Genomic DNA, 18,286 nt, shown 5'->3' on the forward strand with positions numbered 1-18,286 from the left:
ATTTGTTAATCCCCAACTTGAGGGCGATTAGCAAGTTCATATCCCCAGCAAAGGTCGTTTCCTACGACATTTCCCCAGGAAGTGTTTTCCCCACAGACTCTCCTCACAGAGCCTCGCCGAACAAATTTTCCATAGTTGATACTCCCCCCGCAAGGTCAACTTTTCAAGCAGCCAATTTATTTTTGGTGGCTCATTGGTCCCGGCAGATGGATCATTCCCCACAGAGCATTCAAGGATTGATACAATGATCTGTTCCCTACCGGAGTTTGCTTCCCCAAGCAGTTTTCTTTTTACACCATGCATAACATTTGCATTTGCATGCATATCATATCAAGCATACACATAAGCTGATAAACAGGTTCTTCCAAGCAGACTGAAGAATTACTTTACAACCAAGGTCATGAGATCCAGCCAGAGGATCAAGCGTGAGTGATCCAGCCTGAGGGTCATTTCGAAGATTCAGCCTGAGAATCGTTTTCCAGTGATCCAGCCTGAGGGTCATTTTGAAGATTCAGCCTGAGAATCGTGTTCCAGTGATCCGGCCTGAGGTTCATTTTGAAGATTCAGCCTGAGAATCGTGTTCCAGTGATCCAGCCTGAGGGTCATTTCGAAGATTCAGCCTGAGAATCGTGTTCCATTAAGCCAGCCTAAGGCCCAATTTGAAGATTCCCCAATGAAGTCGCCTACAAGCTTTATTTCCCCAGCAAGCCCAAGTCTAATTGAGGAGTCGTTACAACATGTTCTAGCCCAAAGAATATGTACGAAGCCCAAAAGTGGAATATTCTCGAAGCTGCATATCTAATATGAAGGTTGGGTGTAGATTTCAAAAGAGGGTCAACCAGCGCATGCCTCAGATGCGGGATCCTAATGATGGGAATTTATCATCAAAACAATCCAGATCTAGCCAGAAGATCAAAGTAGATTCAGCCAGAGAATCGAAACAAAGAAGATCTAGCCAGAAGATCGAAAATCGTAACAATTCAGATCTAGCCAGAAGATCGAAGTAGATTCAGCCAGAGAATCAAAGGAAATAGATTCAGCCAGAGAATCGAAACGAAGGAGATCTAGCCAAAAGATCGAAGAAGATCTAGCCAGAAGATCAAAATCGTATCCAGCCTGAGGATCAAAATTAATATCCAACCAGAGGACTAAATTGAGTATAAGTTCAGCCAGAGGATCGAAACTCCAGATTAATCCAGAAGACTGATTCAGATCCAGCTAGAGGATCGGAAGAAAAATAAACAGCGCGGTGTATTTCCGCGTTTTTGTGGTGTTCTCGGAGTGCAAATTTTCGGTCTGTCTTTGGTATTCAATCACAACTCACCCCGTTTGTCTGATAAGCTTTCATCCTACTCGGGTTAGCTGATGATTGAATAGGGGCAGCTGTAACACCCCAAAATTTGCCCTCCTCATTCATGCATTCATTTAGCATTTCATATTGCATTTCATCATGTCAATCAGAATTAGAACCAAGAAACTTAAAAAAAAAACAAAAACAAAAACAAAAACAAATTTTTTTTTTTACAAAAATAAATAAATAAATAAAAATAATAATAAAAAATATATATATAATAGAAAAAACTTGGACTTGGACCTCTCTCATTTGAGCCCACAAAGCCATGAAAATCAGGTTATAAAAGAGGGAGATCAGACAGAAAAAGGAAGAGAAGCAAAAATACTCTGAGGTTTCCTTGAAACAAAACCCTTGACAAAACCTGGAGAGAAACATGACAGAGAACTCAGAGCAACCCCCAGGCAGCTCTGAAAAATTCAATCTGACTCACACACTTTCATCTCACGCAAACCCTAACATTGCCTTGCAAACCCAGCCGTGCCATTTGATTTCAACTGGTCTCTCCCATCAGACTCTTGCAGAGATGGTTTGCGTGGTTTTCCCACTTTATTTGTGGGATACCCCCTGGTGGTTCATTCCGATTACCTGTACTGACTCACCTTTCTTTGATGGCATCAGCTTGGGAGATCCCTGGATTTCTTACTCCTTTAATTGTTGTTACTTCGGATCTTTATCCGTGTGGTACTTTTACCTCTTTTCCGCATTTTATCGTTTTCTTAGCTGGAAGACCTCGATAGGAGGCATTTGTTTTCTTTTGTTTATTTACTTCTGAGCCCCTTGTTGGCTCATTTACTTTATACATGCTTGTTTTGTATGTGTTCGTATCCCTGCAGGTAGCGCGATTCCTTCGTCAAGGACTGCCTTTTTGCCCTTGAGCATCCCAAACCCTAAAACCCAAAGCAACACGTTAACTCCTTCTACTACAGGCGAGTAAGTCTCCAAAGGTCGAGCATCCGGTAGATTGCGTAGTGACGTCGTTCGTCCAAAACCCAATCCATAACCCCATAGTTAGTCGAACTACGTTTTGCTCTGATTCTCATTCCAGACGAGATACGTAGGCATAAGACGCGATGTCTTAGCGAGCACACATCCCCCCAACCCATAGGTCAGCCGAGCTACGAAGACTCTGATTCTCATATTCAGATGAGATACGTATGCAGTGGATGCGACATCCGCGCGAGTCATTTCCATTTAACCCCCCTTTTTTAGTAAATAACACATTAGATAAACCCACACCCTTTAGACAAGAACTACAAAAGTGGATCCCGTAGAGTACTACGGATGCGTAGGGGTGTTGATACCTTCCCTTCGCATAACCGACTCCCGAACCCAAGATTTGGTTGCAAGACCCCGTCTTGTCCTTTCCTTTTTCAGGTTTACTTCGAGCGTTTCCTTTCCCTTCTTTGGGATGAATAACGCACGGTGGCGACTCTTCTGTCATTTTCTTTCGCCGGTTGTTTTTTCGCGCACTGTATTTTTTCAGGTTGCTACAAATTGGAACCAGGATAAACTATGACTTTGGAAGGTTTGTATTTGATCAAACTATCAGACATGCCTCCACAAATGCTATGAAGCTGGTCATTGCCTTTCCATCCATTATTTGTGGTATTATCTTGAGTCAACAACCAAGCATTCTTAATACAAGTGACATGCCAAGCAGAAGAAAACCCCCTCTATCCATTCATTATAAGTTGTTTGAGGGAAGTCATGTCAATGATGTTGTCATGACATCTGCTAGAAAGGAGCCTGCATCTCAAGGGAGTTTAATTGATCAATTAAAAGATACCTACAAAGAACTGGATAATGGTATAAGGATGGCCAAGGCAAGAAAAGAAGCTTTGGGAAGTTCTTATTAGGAGCCTGGAAAAGGAAGAAATGGAGAAGGCTGATGAGACAAAAGAGTCAGATGCCAATACCTCAAGTGAGAGGTCAATTGCTCAATCTAGTGGCAACTCTGAAAGCTCTGAAGGTTCTGAAGGCTCTGAAGGTGAAGGTGATACTTCTTCCTCTGATTGATGGTTCCCCCCTTTGTGTTGAAGACTGAAGATTGTGTGAGGTGTGCTGTGAAGACTGTGTGGCTGTAGTGGCTGATGTTTTGGAAGCTGTTCTGGTGCTGATGTTTGGAAGACTGAAGTTTTTATTATTTTTGTTTAAATGTGTAATTTGTGGAAGTCCTCATTAATGTTTGTTTGTAATATTTTGGTCTCTTAATGAGTTCCTTGGATTTGTTCATTATCTCAGCTATCACAGCTGTGTATGATGATGGTTTGTACTTCCTAACTATTATGTTTTAACATTCTTAATGTTATAACATCTGGTCTGACATTCTCTGCTAGGCTAGTTGACATTTATTTTGTCTAATTGGTCACCTTTGGTCAATTTTGACTAAAAAGGGGGAGAAGTGTTGATGTGGAAGCAGTTGTGGAACTATGAGTTGTATGTAGCTGAAGGATAACTATTATTGAAGGAAGTGCACAAGTGTTAAAATAGAATGTTGTTCTGTTTACAGATGTCAAAGGGGATGTCTGATGTGGTGCACATGTGTTGATGTTGAAGCAGATGTCAGAATGACATTCTGGCTGGTATAGGTGTTGTGGTTACAGTAGCTGTTATTTTCATGGAAGTTGTGTGCACAGATTTAGGGGGAGGAGAAGTACCCTTGTGCATTTGTGTGTCTTACTAGTTGCATACATAACTAGTAATTCTGTTTCTGTTGCACAAATTTAGGGGGAGGAGAAGTACCCTTGTGCATGTGTGTATTACTAGTAGCTATATCTAGTAATTGTGTTTGCTTCTGCTGCTGTTCAAACTGTTATTTAACTGCTGATAGTTTTCGTGTGAACAAAAAGGACAGATATATGTTTTAACCCAAATTTGCCAAAGGGGGAGTTTGTTTGTTCTAAGTGTTGGCAGCAATTTTGGTAAAACAAAGAGTATTCACAAGGTGTTATGTGTGATGTCTTAACATAATATATCCTATGTACCTGCTGGAGTTCAAGAACATAATCATGCAGGATTGTTTCAGAATGTCATATGCAATGTCATGGCTTCTGATAATATGTTCCCGTTGGAGTTGAAATGGAAAAACAAAATTATGCAGGACTGTATCAAGATGTCATACACGATGTCATGACATCTGATGTTTGTGTACCTGTTGGAAGTTATAAAAGGAATTATGGAATTATGCAGGATTTTTCCAGGATGTCAGACCCGATGTCATGACATCCTGTACACAAAACATTCAATGTGAATGTCTGGTGTTTTGTGATTGCACAATTAATGGCAATCTATGTATGATTGAAGATCTGATTTGCAGGCGCATTCAATCATGGATTACAACCTGATTTACTTATTTTCCAAGGAGATCTAACCAACTGTTATGAAAAGATTTAATTGGAAAATAGATTTAGGGTTTTCAAGATGTCCAAGCCCAGCTGAAAGCTTCTATAAAAAGGGACTTAGAAAACCTGTTTTACAACACAACCAATATTGAGCGAAATATAGAGAGAGAGCTAGGGTTTTTGTCTGTTTAGTCGTGAGACTTGTAAGCCATTCAAGTTATCTTTTGATGATTAAATTGGACTGATTTGTGGTTGTAATTTCTCACTCTAAAGTTGTTAAGTAAGAGTGTGTGTCTACTTGATCAAAACTGTGAAGCAAGATCAAGTGTGTGTCTACTTGATCAAAGCTGTGAAGCAAGATCAAGTCTGTGTCTTCTTGATTGAATTTGTGAAGTAAAATCAAGAGTGTGTTATTGAAAAGTGTTTTCTTTTCTCAAGGGATTGTTGTTTAAGATCACAGGTGTGATTGTAGGGAAGTGAGTGGGTTCTCATATCTAAGAGTGCTTAGGTAGAAATTGCACGGGTAGAGATTAGGTGAGAAAGATTGTAACTTGTTGAAGTGTACGGAGAGTCTTTGAACTGATTCTATTTTAGTGAATTTCCTTCCTGGCTTGGTAGCCTCCAGACGTAGGTGAGTTGCACCAAACTGGGTTAACAATTGGTTGTGTCATTTGCATTACCATTCTATATCTTTCTTCTGTTAGTGTAACTCAGATATTAGTGTCGTGACATTACCTTCGACATCTCATATCTGATACCAGAATTTCATTAACAAAGACCCATCAGTGAAGGTGAGTATAATAATATCTCATATCAGAACAAGATAAAATTATACTCCATCTTACAAGAAAGCATGGATTGTGAGGACAAAGGTTGTTGAAAAGGTATTCAGCAATTGGGAGGATTCATACAAAGAATTGCCATGGTTTTTATGGGCCCTAAAACCATACATACCAGGAACTGTTGCAATTATGGAGACATTGCCATCATTTACACCAGACAGAACCTGTGTTGCTAGAAATAGAATCTTTCACCGCCTCTTTTGGGCGTTTGATCCGTGCATCAAAGGTTTTGCATTCTATGGACCTATTATTCAAATTGATGGAACATGGTTATACGTCAAATACAAGGGTACTTTGCTTATGGCGGTTGCACAAGATGGCAACAATAATGTCTTTCCCATTTCCTTTGCTCTAGTTAAAGGTGAAACCGATGGTGGTTGGGGTTTCTTTCTTCGCCATCTCAAAACACATGTGGCTCCATAAGCCAATCTCTGTTTGATTTCTGATAGACATGCTGCCATTGAGAGTGCTTACAATAACCATGAAAACGGGTGGCATGATCCTCCTTCTACCCATGTATATTGCATTAGACATATCACACAAAACTTCATGTGTGCAATCAAAGATAAGAACCTTCTCAAAAAAGTGGTGAATGATGGGTATGCTCTAACTCAGTCGTCATTTCAATATTACCGTGATGAAATTAGATTGTCTAATGCAGATGCAGGAAGATGGGTGGATAACATACCAGTATAGCAGTGGACAAGGGCATTTGACGGAGGCTGTCGATGGGGCCACATGACAACAAACCTTGTGGAATGCATGAATGGCGTATTCAAAGGCATTAGAAATCTCCTAATAACCGCTTTGGTCAGATCAACCTATTATAGGTTGGATTCTACCTTCGCAACCAGAGATGAAAGATGGAGTGCAGTGTTAATGTCGGGTCAAATATTCAGTGAATGTTGTATGAAAGTGATGAAAGAGGAGAGTATCAAAGCTAGAACATACATGGTAACAGTCTTTGACAATCATAGGCCAAATTTCAGAGTATAGGAAACAATGGACCATAATGAGGGGAGACCAAATTTATCCTATGCTGTCAAACTAAACAGAAGTTGGTGCGAATGTCGAAAGTTCCAGGCCTTCCGTATTCCTTGTTCCCATGTCATTGCGGCATGCGCACATACTCTCCAGGATGCTTACAACCATCTATCTGATGTTTACAAGGCCATTACCGTCATGAATGTGTATAACAAAAGCTTCTCAGTGCTACCAATGGAGGAACACTGGCCTCCATATGAAGGTGACATAGTTTTGCATAACGAAGAGATGCGAAGAAAGAAAAAAGGACGACCAAACAAGACGCGTATTAGAAGAAAAATGGGTACGACTGATAAAATGATAATACTATGTAATATATGTTGTCAATCAGGACACAATAAGAACAACTGCCCCAATCGAGGAGCAACATCTGCATCATAAGATAATATCTCCTTTTAATTTTTCTAACTTTGGATTTTTATATATAATTAACTCTTTGTTACAACAAGGTTAACAACAAACATCACTACAACATAAGCAAACTTAAAACGGAACATTTCTAACTGATTACAACAATCAAACTGATTTCATCTTGTCCAAACATCATTTCCCTAACATCCTTATCAGTTTTGACTCGCACCCAACCAAATATACTGTCGAGTCTCTCAATGCTTCTAATTTTTTCCCTTCTGGTATTTTTCCATCTAACCAATGAACCAACGACCTCTTCAGTTGATCGAAACTAGTGATGTTTCAGAAGAGCATAAACATCGAAGGTTTGTCTCTCGAATAAACCACCTTTCCATAGCGGTGATGAACACCAAACATGTTTACAAAATGATGAAATGAGATGTGTAAAAATGATTCACACAACACCTCTATTTATAACAAAAAAATTACACTTTACACTGAGGCGCCAGACCAATTGACGCCTCCTCTACAAACTAACACATGGACGCCAATTGGATTGGTAGCACCATGTGTTGTAGCCAATCCAATTGGTGCCTCCTCTCTAACTTTAGATGCTGGCGCCAATTGGTTTGGTGCCTCCTCTTAAAAGTGGAGTAGATTGGGAATTTTAATAAAATCAGGGTTATTTTGGGATTTTTCTTGAAAATTAGGGGTATTTGGGTAAAAAAATCTCCAAATGCCCCCATTCATTCATGATGAATTATGGTTTCCTAATGCATTTTGATTTCGTGATGCATTATAATTTCTTGATTGCATATGTTCCATGGGTGTTCTATAAACCAATTTAGAATTGCACGTATTCTTACACGTTGAAGTTGAGGAATATGTAAAGGGACATAAAGTGATCATAGATGGATGAAATTTTGTCAATTTAATGATCGCTTCACTAATGAAGAAGTTAAAGGATGCAATGCCTCTTGATAAGCTTATAACTCATTTTAAAATAAAACCCTCAAGGTAAACTGAAAGTAAGACATGTAATTTGATTAATTATATTCATTGTGGTACCCTCAAAGGTAAATTATAATTTGCTACTTGAAGAGAAATGATATTGTTTCGTATTGGAACCACAATTTGATGCATTGATGGAAATAAGAATCCTGAGTCGATGGTGTTGATCTCCAAAATAGTGGTGCATGGATGGATATTCAAGATTAACATTCCAACATACAACACTATTACAAAAATGGTCTTTCACCATGGTTGGAAAATGGTTATCATCACAAGTGATGAATGGTGGTAACCTGGGGTGTGATAGTAAGTGTGTTACTTTCTATCACAGGCATGTGATCATGCTGAGAAACTAGGTAATGCACCTCATTTTACCACAGTCATCATAAACAACCGTGGTATATAATATTTGGCACGTCACATTCACCATCGTTAACTGGTGCAACCGTGGTGAAATACTTGGTTATTTTTGAATAATTTTTTATAATATTTCATATACCCCCTTTTTTACTTCTTGTATTGTATTCCACATTTTCTACCACAACAAAATATGAATCAACATATGCACAAACATTTTCAACCAAAACATGAGTTATATGGCTTATATGTATACATTATATGGTGTAACAAAATTGATTAATACCATATCCCTTGGATTTTGAAGATGACAAAGTATTTAAAGAATAATTAAGAATTATAACATATGTTCAAGTATGCAGGATTATAAGACCAAGAACAAATGAATAGATGCTTGAGGATTCTGAATCTGAAGTTCAGACTTTGGCTCTGAAGATCACTTTGAAGACTCTGACTCTGATGGAAGATCCAAACTCTAAAGAAGTCAACTCTGAAGAAAACTAGTCTCTGATGTTTCAGACTCTGAAGCTTCAGAAGTCAAGAACCAGACTCTGAAGAGATCAAACTCTAGAGAATGAAGTCTATAGAAAGTCAATCTCTGAAGGATAATCTCTTCAATCAAGGCAACTTTGACACACTCATAGATTTTTTGTTCAGGTGAATACTTAAGGAAAAATCTCTTCATTGGTGTCTGAGCTCCAACGGATAATTCCTCTTGCAGAAAATTATTTTCTTGATGTGTCCAATCAAGTACAGAGGTTATCCAACTTTTTGGTGAAAGTTTTTAAACGTCTATTTTCTTCCTATGTATATAAAGAGCAGAAGACCTGAAGAAATAGACGAATACACTACATTACAAGACTTTGAACCTTGAAATTTCAAAGAGAAGTTACTCTGTCAAGTTCGCTAGACTTAGAACCTTTTATCATTGTGTATATTTTAGAATTTCTTAAGTCTCTGAGTCTTTCTAAGTTGTATTCTATCTGCACCTCCGATTGTATATCAAGTGTAGTTATTACTCAAATCTCTTAGTAGTTTGCTATAGAGTCATAAATCTCTTACTTTAGTGCTTGAGCATTTAAAATCTCCTGCTTGTGTGCTTGAGCATATAAGTCTCTTACTTGAGGTTTTGAGCATTGCAAGTCTCTTGCTTGGTGCTTGATGTAACACCCCAATTTAGATTATTTATGAATTTGTCTATTTAATTATTTATTGAACTATGTTTATTAAATAAATAAATTGTGATTCTTGTATGAGCATGTGGGTCATGGGAGGGTGTATAGAGTAATTAGAGAAAGAGGAAATAAATTAGAATTATTTTATTAGTTAAAAGAATGATTTAATTTTTATTATTTAAATAAAATAAAATAAATAAGAATGTGTAGAGAAATTAAGGGCAAACTAGTAATTACGAGAATAAGTTGGGGGTAGAAGAGGGAAAACTTAATTAGGAGAAAATAGGTTTATTAAAAAGAGAGAGAAGTGGGGAGAAAACCAATTTTCATTGTACGTAAAAACTTGGAAAAGATGAGAAGGGTGCTAGGGCAAGGGAATGCATCATAAGATCATCCATTGGTAGATATTGGAAATTTTTTACAAGAGAAAACTAAGGTAAGGGAGAGAATAACCTTCAATAAGGGCTTATGCATGAGGGGTAGGATATATGAGTCTTTAACCTCCTATAGGGTTTGTTCTTCCTTTAAGTTATGATGAATGTTGATGAAAATTTAATGATAATTCTGTTTTTACATGCCATGATGTAAATTGCAATTGTGTGCATTGACATGTTGCTTTTGTGTTCTTGAAATCAATTGAATCCATGAAATTGATATGAGATTGAGTAATTTGGGGCATGAATCTAAATGTTTAATTCCTGAGAAAAATGGATAGATTGATGATAATTTTTAGATATATGTATTGATCTTGTTAGATAATATATGAGGTTGTTTTTGAATGAACAAAATTGGACCTGGTTGGTGGTTGAAGTTGGAAATTGGAGGAAAAATCATGTAACAGAGAAAACTGGAATTAAAAAAAACAATGACAATTGATTGCATAAAATGATAATCAATTTCATTAGTTGAAATTTTGAAAAGAAATAACAGTGCAATCAGTTACACCAGATGACAATCGATTGTCATGCCTAGAAAAATGTTTTTTTACGAAGTCAGTAATGAAATATGTTTCAATGAAAATCGATTGCATAAAATGACAATGATTCCACCAGGCTAAATAGTGAAAAAAATTGGTTTTGTTTTGTTGCATTATCCGACGATTTTTGTCGTATTTTTTTATCCGTATGTTTAAATGAAGTGCCGCTTAAAGCGTTAGAAAGATAATGCCCAAGGATACCTCGTGGTAGTACTTTGTGAAATGTTTGAGTTGTAGTCATTTACCTTCTGTAGGGATGTTTGTGATGGTTTATATGATCAATTAGCGAATCATTATGTTTATACGGTGATGTGTTGTGGTTTGGTGAAGTAACATGAATGAATGCTATGATGAATTTGCTCGTGAGTTATGAGTATGAGTTGATAAATTATACATGTTAAGGTGTGTATTATTGAGTTAAAGGTGATTTACATGTATGTGAGTTAATAATTTTATTCAGTTGAATTATTATATGTGTCCGAGTTGTGTTTATATGACAAGATGTTAAGCATTGAGAATAGGTATGAAATATGGGAATATTGTGAATATGTATTATTTTGAGTTATGTGTGTTTTATTTTTGCATGTTTGAAACATAATTTTTTTAAATGAATTATTAGCATGCTTGTGTTGCATTGTTGATTGATAATGTGCATTTTGTGATTTTGGTGTGATGTAATCCAGAAAGGGTATTACTTGAGTTGTCAATGCATTTATATTAGGATCAGAGCGGGGTATTAATGCATCGATATTGATGATCATGCATCATAAGAGTTATGTCAAGAGGCATGTCTGCTAGTTCGGAGAGGGGACTACTGGCTTGTCCCAAGCTCAGAGAGGGGGCCCATGGGTTTAGAGAGGGTCCCAGTTCCAGAGAGAACCAAATATTGAGTTGGTACCATATGCATATGCATTGAGTTGCATAGATTTGTGTCGAGTTGAATAGAGTTAAATTTTGAGTATGAGATGCATAATGATATAAATGCATATCATATTGATATTGGGTGTACTTGGTGTGTGATTGGTATGTGAATGAGTTGTGATTGATGAGTTGGTGTGAGAATGTAATTGATATAATGTGATTTGAGATTGTGTAGATTATGCTATGTGTTTATATGCTACCTTGTAGTATATGCTTGTTATTATTGAATGTGATTTTTTATCCCTTCTGTTTGAATGTTGCCTTTACATGGGCATCGTGCAGATACTCGAGAGTAGAGTTGTTGTTGTGAGTGGAAGCTTGTTCCTGGAGATTTTTCTTTTAATTCCTTTATTTTATCTTTGGTTATGCTCTGATGTGTAACAGTGGGGATCAATTTCTTTCTTTTATGTTGAGATTTCTGAGAGACAACGTATGCTCTCGTATTTTATGGGTTGGTGTGATAAGCCTTTAGAGAAGACTTACGAGTAAATGCTTTTTAATTATGATATGGAATTTATTATGAGATTTAAATTTGTGTTTTTTAATTGAGTATTTCTACTGTGATGATACCCTAAGTGAAGGTGAGCATGCGATGACAGGTGTTGCGTGTTTATTTAAATTAAGTGTTACATGATCAGCAGATGTGTGTTTTGAGATGTGTAACATCCTATGTGTGAATATTGTGAAAAATCTATGATTTAATTATAATTATAAGTTGGAGAAATATAGTGTGTTACATAGTTGGTATCAAAGCAGATCGGTCAGTCCGGCCAGGTTTTATAATGTTGTATGTTCCCTGGTATACGACATGTGTATGAAACACTATCGATACTCTTTTGTTTTTCTAACAACTTATTAGCAGGAGCGAGATTGAAACAAGTGGGAGAAAAGCTTATTGTCCTTTGACATGTTTTAAGTGTGGAGAGTTGGTTCGTCGTGCCAAGGTTTGCAAGAGTGTGGGATTTCGAGAAGTCAGTGTCATTTCTAGAGGGTGATGCAAGTGATGAGTTATTCATGTCAGCCAAGAAAGTGGGTGAGTTCGTGAAGGATAATGCTACAATGTTTATGATATTATCTTTTCTGAAGGCAGAAAGTAAAGTTGTGTTGGGCAAGTTACCAGTGGTGAGTGATATTCCATAGGTGCTTCCAGATGATATCAATGATTTGCCTCCAGAGCGTGAAGTTGAGTTTAATATCGACTTAGTACCTGGTACTAGTCCAGTGTTAATGGCTCCTTATATGATGTCTGCTTCAGAGTTGAGTGAGCTGAAGAAGAAATTGGAAGAACTGCTTGAGAAGAAGTTTATTCATCCAAATGTTTTGACGTGGGGTGCGCTAGTGTATTAGTCAAGAAGAAGGATGGTAGTATGAGGTTGTGTGTCGACTACCGACAATTGAACAAAGTAACTATTAAGAACAAGTATTCACTTCCAGGGATTGATGACCTGATGAACTAGTTAGTAGGTGCTTGTGTTTTCAACAAGATTAATTTGAGTTCCGATTATCATCAGATTCATGTGAAGGCTGAAGATATTCCGAAGACTGCATTCGGAATGAGGTACGGTCATCACGAGTATTAAGTGATGTCGTTTCGCGTGTCTAATGCTTTTAGTGTATTCATGGAGTATATGAATATAAATTTTCATCAGTACTTGGATAAGTTTTTGGTAGTGTTTATCCATGATATCTTGATTTATTCGAAGACTGATGAAGAGCATGTTGAACATATGAGAGTTATGTTGAAGTTGTTGCAAGAGAAGAAATTGTACTCTAAGTTGTCAAAGTGCGAGTTTTGGTTGAAAATGAGTTTTCTCGGCCATGTTATTTCTAATGGAGGTATTGTGGTGGATCCATCGAAGGTTGAGGCTATTTTATAGTGGGAGACTCCTAAGTCTATCACTGAGCTCCAAAATTTTCTTGGGCTAGCTGGCTATTATCGTATATTTATTGAAGGCTTTTCTAAGTTGGACTTGCAATTAACTCAACTAACTAAGAATATTCAAGCTTAAGTTTGGGATATGAAGTGTGAAGAGAGTTTCCAAGAGCTTAAGAAGAGGTTGATGTTGCCCCAATGTTGATTCTGCCGAGTACAATTGAATCTTTTGTCATGTATTATGATGTTTCTAAGATGGGTCTGGTTGGTGTGTTGATGCAGAATAGACAAGTTGCAACTTATACATAAAGGAAATTTAAAGTTCATGGGAAGAATTATCCTACGCATGATTTAGAGTTGGTTGTCATTGTGTTCGCACTTAAGATTTGGAGACACTATTTGTCTGGCTCTAGATTTGAAGTGTTCAGTGATCATAAGAGTTTGAAGTACCTATTTGATTAAAACAAGTTGAATATAAGACAAAAGAGATGGCTTGAGTTGTTGAAAGACTATAATTTTGGGTTTGAATTACCATCCTGGCAAACCCAATGTCATGGCTGAATGCATTGAGCCGAAAGACATTGCATATGTCGATGTTGATGTCTAGAGAGTTAGGGTTGATAGAAGAATTTAAAGATTTAAGTTTAGTTTGAGAAGTCACACTGCAGAGTCTGGAGCTGGGTATGATAAAGCTCACTAAAAGTGTTCTTGAAGAGATTAGATGAGGTCAGAGGGATGATTTGAGATTGGTGGATCGACTAGCTTTAACCAGTCAAGGTCAAGGTGATGAATTCAGAATTGACAAAAATTGTATGATCAGATTTAGAGATAGAGTTTGTGTTCATGATATGCCTGAGCTTAAGAGGAGTATTCTCGAGGAAGGACATCGAAGTGGTCTGAGTATTTATTCCGGTGCTACGAAGATGTATCAAGACTTGAAAAAGATCTTTTGGTGGCCTGGAATGAAGTAACTCACGGGTCTGAATAGATCGAGTCTTTGAGTAGACTCATTTCTGGAAAAACAAGATGAGTTAACTCATCTCCTGTTTGAGTCGACTCATAACTTATTTTAATTGAATTTTGTTGTTGCGGGTCTGAGCAGGTTGAGTCATAGGTCGACTCATTTCTGGAAAAACAAGATGAGTCGACTTATCTCCCTCTATGAGTCGACTCATAACCTGTCTTATTTGAATTGTGCTGCTGCGGGTCTAAACAGGTTGAGTCCCCAGTGTGAATATGTCGAGTGGTCGTTGATTTCACTCATTTTTTTGTTGTGTATTTTTGCTAAAAAACTCTGTCGTGTTTTTCAATTGGTCCATACATCATATCTCTCTCTCTCTGTATATATATATATATATATATATATATATATATATATAATATATATATATATATATATATATATATATATATATATATATATTCTTGAGTCTATTTTTCATAAAAGAACAAGAAAAGTGAAAGATATACACTAAAGTTCCTCTTCATCTTCATTCTTCATTGCATGTTACAACAACTACACATAACAGTTTTTGTTGATCATAGTGCCTTGTTGTGGTGATAACGTCCAAATAGGATTGTGTATCTTGGTTTGGGTAGAGGTTTTTAGTGGGTTTTTCTAGAATAAAATCTTAGGGTTTTGTCCTCCAAGATTTGGGGTTTTTTGCATAAAATTTTGCTTCATAGATTCGGCCGAGTGAAAGGTTTGAAGAACGGTGGGTTCATTCGAACGAGTAACAGTAACCGGAGGATTGTGAAGAAAGGTTTGGGTTCAAGCATCTCTCGATTGAAATCATCCGAGCTAGATTTTTGGAGAACTTGGAGTTCTTTTTATAAGGTAGCTACATTCGGAGGTTTCACGCATATTTGATCGAAATCAGCCGAGCTAGAATTTTGGAGAACTTGGAGTTCTTGCAATAAGGTAGCTACAATCTGAGGTTTATTCAGAATGATTGAAGCACTTGGTTCAACTCCAATCAAGGGGAGAGAAGTGAATAGGATATACAACAACACTTAGGTTTGCTTGGTGGTGATTATTTCTTCTCTTGTATAAACTTTCTAATTGATAATAAATATCTCAATTTTAGTTTTAGAATTGGGGGAGGACGTACTCGAAGCGAGGACGAAAGGTGAAATGCCTAAACAAATTTGGTGTTGTTCTCTCTTTCTCTAACTCTTTAATTTTTGCATAAATTCAATCTTGTATGAAACTAATGGGAAACCTTATCTCGCTTAATTGTTATGCATTAAAGTTGTTTGATCAGTTGTTGCAATCACTTTGGTTGTAACTAAGGAAAATTCTGCACAATCAATTCTAGTGAAATTAAGACTTGGTGTAGTGTGCACACCAAGTGTTTGCTAAAATTAACTTCACACAAGTTTATCAATATTTTGCTTGTTTTCTCATTGTTTTAATTCATCATTGGTGGTAGCTATATCACAAATTTGTGTATTTGATCGATTGATTAAGATTGTTGTTGATTAGTTTTATCTTAGTCATTCCATTAGGTTTCACGCATATCCGATCTTTCTAGTAATAGATCGTTTAGACGATCATGGTTTAGGGAGCTTTCGCAACCTTTAAAAACAATTTTAAAAAGGTCTAAATTTTTAAATACCTGATCTATTCAACCCCTTTCTAGATCGGTACTATCGTCTAACAAGTGGTATCACGAGCACTGGTTTATCTAGTGCTTCACATATAACTTTTAGAAAATGGATAGCGATCCTAAAGGGGCTTATAATAGAGCGCCTATTTTCATAGGTGAAAACTACAGTTATTGGAAAGATTGTATGTATATTCATATCAACTCTATTGATAGGAAGGTATGGAAATTCATCCAAGATGGTCCTATGGAAATAACTTTAACCAATGCGGATGGTGTTTTTATACCTAAACCTGAAGCACAATGGAATGAAGAGGATGAGAAAAAGTATAGCTATGATTGGAAAGCCAGGAATATGATCATCTCCGCCTTAGGTGTTGATGAGTATTATAGGGTTTCCCATTGTACTAGTGCTAAATCTATGTGGGACTAATTGCAAATTTCCCATGAGGGAACCAATGATGTCAAACTAGCTAGAATCAACACTTTGACTCAAGAACATGACCTTTTTCATATGAAGGATGGTGAAACCATTACTGATATGCAAAAGCGATTTTCTCATCTAATCAATCGGTTAAATACTCTTGATAAAACTACCCCTAATGATGTTGCTACTAACAAAATCTTAAGATGTTTTAACAGGGAATGGAAACCAAAGGTCACATCGATTAAGGAAGCCAATGATCTAAGAACATTGAACATGACAACATTGTTTGGTAAGCTTCAAGAGCATGAGAAAGAGCTCATAAACCTTGAGAAACATGAAAAGAGTCAAAAGAAGGAAAAGAATGAGAAATCAAAGGACACCGAAAAGAAGTCTATCGCTTTAAAGGCTTCAAGTTCTAAGTCATCCACCAATGATACGTGTGAGAGTGAATCAAGTGATGATGATAAAGATTCGAATGAAGACATGGTGTTGTTTATAAGGAGGTATAAATGATACCTTATAAAGAATGAAGTTCAACATTTGGATAAAAATCTAGTCAACTATAGAAGACAATTTAAATTCTCAAATCAAGAAAAAAGTAAGACAACTAAGTCAAGAGGATCATGTTACAATTTCGGAAAGGCCGATCACTATAAGCCGGATTGTCCATTGTTGAAGAAATACAAAGGAAAAGACAAACATCACAAGAAATCTAGCAAATCTAGAAGAGCATACATTGCATTGGAGAGGAATAGTGAGCCCTCAGGCAATGGTAACTCAAGTGATGAAGAAGAAAAGGTCAATCTTTGTCTTATGGCTCATCAAAAGAAGAAAAAGAATGTAAGTCATTCTAAATATGATAATGTTGATAAAATGTCTTATTTTGATTTGCAAAAAGCCTTTAGTACTCTACACAATGAGGCCAAGGAAGCTCTTAAGCGCTTAGCCTCAAATAAGAAGATTTTTCTGCTATTTAGAAAAGAAGGTTTCTGATTCCGAAAAGGAATTAGAAACTCTTAAGAAATCTATGAGAGAGGCTACTAAAGGCAAAACTAAATATGATAGGGGATTTTGGTTTAATGGTCTGGATGTGAAACTTGTCATATTTGGCAAAGAGAGGTTAGAACTCTTCAAGCTAAATTAGACAAGGCTTTACATCCTAGAGTTACCTTTGCTATTGATCAATCACATTTTAGAAGTAACATGAATAATCCTTATCAAAAATACACTTATGTGGTAAAAAATCAAGTTAGAAAAAGCAACTCTCATCCAAACTCAAATTGTCTATATTGTTGCAAGAGGAGACACACTATTGCTAAATGCCGATTTAGGAGATTTTTGGTTCCTAAAGGAATTTTACAATGGTTACCCAAATGAAACAAAAGTTTCACTCACACACAAGGACCCAAGAAAAATTGGGTACTTCCTTCCCTTATTTAATTTGTAGGTGGAATGTCTTGAGGCTACAGAGAGAATATGGTTTCTCGATAGTGGATGCTCAAGACATATGACGGGTGACATTTCCTTATTCTTTGACTTTGTGGCTAAGAAGAAAGGATTTGTAACCTACGGTGATAATAACAAGGGAGCTTTACGCGGAAAAGGTAGTGTAGGTAATCCATCTTTTACTACTATCTCAGACGTCCTTTTAGTTGAAGGCCTTAAGCACAATCTTATTAGCATTAGCCAATTATGCGCCAAAGGATATAAAGTATCATTTTCAAAAGATTGTTGCATGATTGAAAATAATGATAAAAATAATGACATGTTTAAGGGTTTAAGGGTAAATAACGTATACATGCTTGACTTGAATGAAATATATTTGACTAGCGCTAAATGTCTTGTCTCCATGAATGAAGACTTTTGGATTTGGCATAGGCGATTAGCACATATCAACTTTGACTTTCTAAATAAAGTAGTTGCAAAATATTTAGTAGTTGGTCTACCCAAAATCAAAATTTCAAAAGATCACTTATGTGATGTGTGCCAAATGGGAAAGAAAACAAGG

The sequence above is a fragment of the Lathyrus oleraceus genome, chromosome 2 (assembly GCF_024323335.1).
Source record: "Lathyrus oleraceus cultivar Zhongwan6 chromosome 2, CAAS_Psat_ZW6_1.0, whole genome shotgun sequence".
Lineage (NCBI taxonomy): Eukaryota > Viridiplantae > Streptophyta > Magnoliopsida > Fabales > Fabaceae > Lathyrus > Lathyrus oleraceus.